This window comes from Gymnogyps californianus, chromosome 9, assembly GCF_018139145.2.
Source record: "Gymnogyps californianus isolate 813 chromosome 9, ASM1813914v2, whole genome shotgun sequence".
Lineage (NCBI taxonomy): Eukaryota > Metazoa > Chordata > Aves > Accipitriformes > Cathartidae > Gymnogyps > Gymnogyps californianus.
Genome location: NC_059479.1, coordinates 18,116,577 through 18,124,253, shown reverse-complemented (window position 1 = coordinate 18,124,253; position 7,677 = coordinate 18,116,577).

Below are 7,677 nucleotides of genomic sequence, written 5' to 3'. Positions count from 1 at the left end.
CCATGACAGATGAAGACAGCAGCCAACACTTCTCTTCAGGCAGAAGGGCCATTTAAACCTAAATGAACTAGTCACTTGAGTGATGTAGAGTGCTATCAGGTAGAAGATCTGGCCTCATTAGAAAGGAAAAACTATACAGCAGGCTGTCCTTGGCATAGAGGACTCGGGTGCTGCAGTGCACAACTTCCCTGTGCAGTGCACTGTGGCCAAAGAGAGCCCAGACCTTGTTTTAGGCAAAATATGATCTACAAGAGCCTGCAAGAGTCACCCAATGCAGACAAATAAGGAATCCAGCCTCAGCTGAGGACAGGCCACGTGTCTTAAGTCTGTATAGCCTGTTCCTCACTGCAGCTTTAGTATTTCAGTTTCAGTAAGACCCCTGTCCTAAGTCCCTCCTTGAAGACAGGCAGCTAAGACCTTTTAAAAACTGAGCAGGATTAAGAGTTGCTAGCTGTTGCTCACCATTGAACCTGGCCCTCCAGAACTACTCTGCTGCCAGGTAGTTCATTCCTCTTTGCCTCGTTTCCTAGCAGGAGCAGGCTATGGGTGACATGTTTTTTCCTTGCCCTGACATTCTGTATTTATTTACTTATTTATTTTTATCTCGGCTACTCTGATAACGTGTAAGAAGACTTGCTTCACTTAACTGTGAAAGAAGTGAGAGTCCCATATTTAACTTTCTTGTTTGCTTATGTGCTTTCAAACCTATACCTTTGAGTTTGAAAGAAAAAACCCTCTCTTACCAGGTTATAGATTGTTCCAGGTGAGGGAATTTTTTGTTTTAATTGAGAAGACCAATAACATGAAGGTTATCACAGAATATGCTCTGGTCTTATTGGAGTGTATTGATTTATCTCACAAGATGCTTCACAGTCAGATCTCAGCTAAAAACTAGGTATTATTGAATACTCTTGCATTATTTCATATTTATTGACATCATCTGCTGTGCATCGAAGCCTGATCTCTAGAATTTGTTGACTGAATTTTTGTCTTTGCTGCTTGGCCAGATGTAAACAAGACTGACTGACACACAAGGAAGGGCAAAGTATCTTCTATAATGCTGTAATCCCTTGCTAACAATCATTTGGCTAGGACAGAGAATTTTGCATTTAAAAGTAGTTGAGATTTGCTTTTCTGAATAATTACTGTGATTGCCTGAGGCTCCTTTGTTGAAATATCAGAGAGAAGATGGTTTCAGCAGCTTGATGATAAACTGGACAACTTCTGGCATTTTAATTCTGTTCCCAATCAATACTGACAAAGACTGACCTTGTGCAGAACTTATAAGTACACATTTGTGATGGGATCACTTCACATGTTCATTAAGATCTTATGAACATTATACGTGAATCTCTCAAACCTATTTTTATCATTCCAGGATAAAATTACATGAGCTGAATACAAATAAGAGGAAAGATGAGTTTTCCTTGTTGATGTGACTCCATGATTTGTATTACAGAAAACATTCGAGTTATCACAAAACGCATGCTGATATTCTACCATATAAACCCAAAATTTTAAAAAGCACTATGAGAAATAAATACACATATAATAAAATGCAAAAGCAACACGTGTTTCATTTCAAAATTCAGAGAAGCTGAAGGACTTGGGCTACTTTGCTGTAACCAACACAGCTTTTCAGAATGCCAAAACTGTTCTAGCTTTGCATTTTAAAAGGTGTACACAGCCTGACATACAAAATCAACCAAGCTCATAGCTCCTGTTGTTGCCTGGCTCGAAGGGAAGCTTGGCTATTGATATATTACCACCCCACCCTGGTAATATATTGGTGATGTCATGATACGTTAAGAAGTGCATAAACTCTGCTTCCAGTAACCACCAGGTGCCATTGTCATCTAAACAGAGCTATAATTTAACACCGGTTGGGGCTTCCTAGAAATAGCAAGGTATTTCTTAGAGGGTATTCCTGAGTGGAAAAACACAGCATCATAGATAAATACACCAACTCCAATCTTGTGCTTATCCACCGTGTGGTGCAGGACAGAATGCCCTATTCACGTGGGAGCTCAGCTCCTGTTTAGAGATGGTAATACCCAGGCTGGAGGGCTCCAGTGAGTACTGAGAAGAAAACTGACTGTGATGTATCAACCTATCACACCAATGCAATAGGGAAATCAGAAGGAATATGACATGCCTGAAGTCTATGGATCATTAAAATCCTGCCTGTCTGGGCTGGCTTCAGCCTTATCCATCCGGAGGATCGTGCCAACACCTAGCCGTGAACTAGAGAGGAGCAACTGGGCAGACCGGGGGGGACAGCACTGCTTTTGGTAACCATTGAAAAGGCAGGGCAAAGGGCTCAAGTTTCTCACTGGCAAAACTGGATGGACCTTGCAGAGTGAAGAGCAAAGGGAACTGGACCCAGGCATAACTCAGCTGGGCGTTCCTGAGCATTAATACCTAGTTTTAACAGTGTCATCCAGTTTAGTTGTTAGGAAAGAACGAATTCTGTGGATTCTCATGCATTAGACACAGGCTCAACATTTCCTGGCATGGGAAGGTTCTTTAGTCACTACCAATCTGGATTTTGCTGTCTGGAAAACGTGCTGCCCATCATAGCCTTTGTGCAGGTCTTTTGCCCCCCAGACTCTGAGCTTCTCTGTCAATGCACACGGGAACCGGAGAGCTCGCACACACAGGCCTAGCCCAGCAGGGCTGAGCGTGTCATGCCCCCTATGAAGTAGAGGTTTCAAATGCTGGCATGTGTGCACGGAGACATGAGCCTGCTGAAGGCCTGGCATTGCCTTCTCAGACCCCATTTCATGGATCAGGGCAGCTTTAACATACACTGCGCTGGGAGGGACACAGGACGCCCCAGCTCTCCAGCTCATCTGAGTTTTTTTACGCTCTTGAAAGAGCTGAAAATGCTTTTCCTCAACCCACCATCCATGCAATGCTGTTGTGTTCTGTGCCCAGTGTATGTTCAAAAGAAGACAGCGTTCACACGCTTTCAACCTCTAGCACAAGGGGACTGAACTTTTATTTACCCTCAGGAGCGACACAATGCCATATACAGAACCTACACAGCAGACAAAGTGAAGAAAAAAATACATGAAGAAAAACGCTACAAAAGACGGGGGAAGTCCACTAGTTCTGTAAAGTGGGTACTACTATTCTTGCACAGTTCATCGACTATTTGTTTCTTCCTCTCTGCTGAATCTTTTGAACTAATGCAAGGGCCCATCTCAGAGTTGGGCAGCACTGCCAGTCCCCTTTGAAGAGTATTTGCCTAGCCTCAAGAGATCCTTGAAATCTCCTGAAAAACACTGTCCCAACCTCCCACTAATGTTAACTTCAGTTTTACTGCATCAGCATCATGCAACTCTATATCATTGTGCCTTGACAATATTCTAAACTCCTAATAGGTATCCACTGACGTTTAGCTAGACTTTCGTAATTACTTCTCTTCTGTCCCAGACCATCATGGCCACACCACCGTTAACATGTTCTGTAAATGCAAGGAAAGTGTCTGGCATACAGGTCTGAAAATCAGCACAAAGACCTAAGTTTGGTGTTCAATTAATTTCTGAGTAAAGAGGATTTTGAAATGTACCTTTGTCAAATAATGACAGTTGTCAATGTCTTTGGAGATACTTCCTGATGGCACAGAAGATGTAAAGTTATTAAACTAATTTGAAATGTTCTTACAACTTATTTCACTTGATTCACGTTCACTATGTATTTCAATTACCTTATTTTCTAGACTGATAAATGAGAACTAAAGATTAAATGAATAATTTGCAAAATTAAATTCAGTTCTAATTGGTTTCTATCAAGGATGGCACCTCTCATACAAAGGTAAAAATGACCCAATGACAAGAATAAAGTTATCTTGTGATGCTTTCCCATTCAATTAAACCTTAACTGTTTCAAGAATTAATTGCATTACAGGAAAAGTTAGCTTTTCATTTTCCAGTGCCCAGGTGTCAGCTCTTTTTCTTATCTGGGTTATATTCATACATTTGACTATCACTTGATGCTCTTATCATGCCGAGAATGCATTTACTAGGAAAGGATAATAGAGAATTCATTACTTTAATGCTTCTCAAGTTGTTAAATGAAAAATCGTAATAGTTATGACTTACTTTGTGGCTACTGGTGACCTTTTTTCTATACACTTAACCTTCAGCCATTTTCCAGACAGTCGAAGTCAACAAGAATTCTGACTGTAAGACCACCAGGGGCAGTGCCCTCTTATTTAGAGAGGGACCCATATCTACAGCGTGCGCATTTCAGTGGGAGTGAAGGATTCTTGAAGCAAAAGTAATTTTTAATTACCCCAATCTTTTTTTTGCCCTAGAAAAACCCCAAGCCCAGAATAAGTTTTGTGTATTCATGTCCACTCTATGTTCACTTTCCATAAATAAGTATATTAGTTATTATATTGGCAGGAAAAGGAAGCAGCCCTGAAACGCAAGTGAATCAATAAGTAGCCATAGGAAGTAAAATCTGAATTCATAAGGGCTGAAGATCACATCAGGAGTCCTGCTCACCCAGTTAAAGACCCATGTGACTAATCCAAATAAAATTACACAGCTCTCATATTCATAAGCAAGTACTAGCCGCAAACAGCTTGCAAATGATCTAAAAAGCAAGAACCATTGGTAAAGCAATTTGGCAAACAATTACAAATAATACGTGTATTTAGAGAAGTCCAAGTGCTTTGGACAATTTACAAAGAAAAAATGTAGGCTAAGTTCCATCAGATAAATTGTTAGAGCCAAGAAAATAATCTATCACAATTAGTTCCACCAGAGCACCTCTCAGTCATTAGAAATAAATAACTTTCTCATAAACATACACCAAGTAAATATCTAAATATTGTACTGATTAAAATGTACATTTTGCATTTTCTGTCATTGGAGATTTGTTCTACTTATTTATTCATACGGTAAATCATTAGGAATATACATACGGCACTGAAGTGGAACACGGTGAGTAATTACACACTGGTGCAGAAAGACACAGACTGTTGTAAGGAGGTGAGGGTGTGCTGTGAGCTCGGCTGCGGGAAGTCCGTCTGCCTGTTTCAAAGGTCTGACTCACACCGATTACTGCTACATAAGTATGTACCTAGCAAGACATACATGCAGCAATTAAAGAAAGATCCATTGTGCTGATTGCAATAAAGGAATAAAATATCAGCCCAGCACAGAACTGTGGCTTTTATTAAGGGGAAGTTGCTATTGATCTGTTAATTGCAGCTCACATCATTGTGGGTGATTGGTTTCCTTCCACCGCATTGTAAACAAGGAAAGGACACAATTGCTTCTCTCGAGCTGGATGAAATGAAATTGAGCTATCAAGATGGATTTCTGATTAGGATTCCTTTTTTTTTTTTTCTTCCCAAGCCAAGTGTGAATTTCTACTTGAAGACTAAGCAGATTTTTCTTTTACATCACATTAAAGTTGAGCTATCTGGGCACGTGCAGTGTCAGATTTTACAGTCCTTCAGAAATCACTCAATATGATGGAGATCTGAGCCTGTGTGTTAAAATGAGTTAAGTCAGTGTCCTCACTCTGCATTTGTCCTTACTGATGTCTTCACTGTCCCTCTAAATTTACTTCAAAAGCAAAATGGGAAGGAGGCAGCACGAGAGCAACGCAGGAGCAGACCAGAGGGGAAATTTAGAGAAGAGCAGAAAAAAAAAAAAGGAGGGTAGGAGCTAAATTGAACTTTTGGGAGACCATGATCAGCTCAGTGGAGTTTCATCTCTGGCTCTTCAAGAAAGGAAGGGCTTCAAGATAACCTGGCATATGCAAACAATGGTGGGGTTTTTTTTCCTAAGAAAGGAAAAAGACAGTTTTTTTTCTGGACAACCAGAGCCATTTCATTCAAAGTAAAATAAAAAGCATCACTTTGCTTTTGTTTTCCTTAGCCCTTCCACAGTGTTTATTACTTCTCTAAAAACAAAGAAATAAATGTCCAGCCCCAAAGCCTCAAACCGCTCAGAGAAACTAAAAGAAGGGGAGGAGGGAGGGAGTGGCATTTTACTTTTGGTAAATGTAAAATTCCCTTTCCTTTGGAGCGGGTCCAGTGCTGGGCCTCTCAGACAACAGCTCCAGAGAAAATGTTTTTCCTCTCCGCTCTCCGCACACCATTGCTCTTGGTACCATTGAGTCCGTAACAGATGATGGCTAAAAAGTTCCCCTCCCGTCATGCTCTGATGCTAACTACAAGTTACCAGTGTGTGCTCGTGTCAAAATACATGACCATTGCCATAAATACCAGATATGCGCCTGTCACATATCAAGGGTCCTCAGTAAGAAACACCAGCTACTAAATTAATAAGACATTTGGATGAAATGTTGCCCTGTTGAAATGGGTAATTTTTTTCTCTCCAACTTAGAGTAGGAGTCAGGATTTTAACCTCCGCACTGCACGTGTTCAAGAGGGGCAAGCAGAGATCCCCACAAACCCCCGTTGATTTGGGAGGGGGACACGCACCGTGTGTACTGGACTCAAACCCCATGGGACTGACTGCTATTAACGCTGCCCTTAAAATGTCGCCAATCTCCTTGCTCAGACATCTCGCCACACACGCATGGATGGGACCTCGTATGTTCCAGCTTTTGCCCCATGTCACATTTAAACACAGTAAAGGCTTGTTTCAGCTGAAAAAAGTTATGAAGGTTCATTGAATGATGACTGTTTACTGGAAATGGGACGTCAAGTTTTGGCCATAAAGGAGTGAAGTTCAGAACTCGAGTCATTAGTGCTTACTCTTCCCATCAGCATTTTATTTATTGTTGCTGCTACAGTGAAATAGGTACAGCTAGAGCTTCGGGAAACCCATATGTCAGGCCATATCCTCCAGGCCTTCAGGCTAATCTTGACAGCTGCTGAGTCTTATGTTAGACAAGCCTGTCATTTTGTGCACCCAATATATATCTATTTTTTTTCCCCCAAAGGTGACCTACAAGTAAAAAGGGAAAAATGGGTTTGTGCCCATATTTTCCTGTTCATCCTAACAGAAAAGAACCTATGGGATCTGCGCTGTATTTATTGCTGTTAGTTTGTTCTCAGACTGGGAAGGAAGGTTTTCTATACCTGCAGCAGGACAACAGGAGACTGCAGAGACAACGAGACATCAGAGAAATGTAGGAAGTACAAGTAGATTCAGGGATTTGTTATTTCACAAAACGCAAAGGGTTGTGAATTAAGACTTTGAGGAATAATTCACTATTGACACAACAGTAGATAGAGGCAAAACCATCATGTCCCAGAAGCAGCGTCCCATTTTTTTTTTTAATTTCCTGCCTTACCAAGATTTCTAAATACAGCACAAATAACCAATGAAATAATTACAATTTATAAAACCACAACAGTATAGTCAAAATTGGTATTTTTTAGAAGGAAGACGAAACATTTTCTGATGTAACGCAGACAACTATTAAGGATTGGGAAACAAGGATAAGAATGGAAAATACATTTTCTAAACTATTTTATTCTTCAGAAGCTCATTGGTCCTGATTAAGGGCTATTTCAAATGAAAGGAAACTTCCAAGTTTCCGGAAGATTAGTCTGCAGTTCTGTGGTACCCTCAAAGACAAAGCAGTGTGCGATCCTACGTCACAGCCAGCAGCAATCACGTGAACTCTAGAACCTGGCAGACTCAGTCGACAGGTGCCTGCCCCACTTTTTCCTTGCACTCC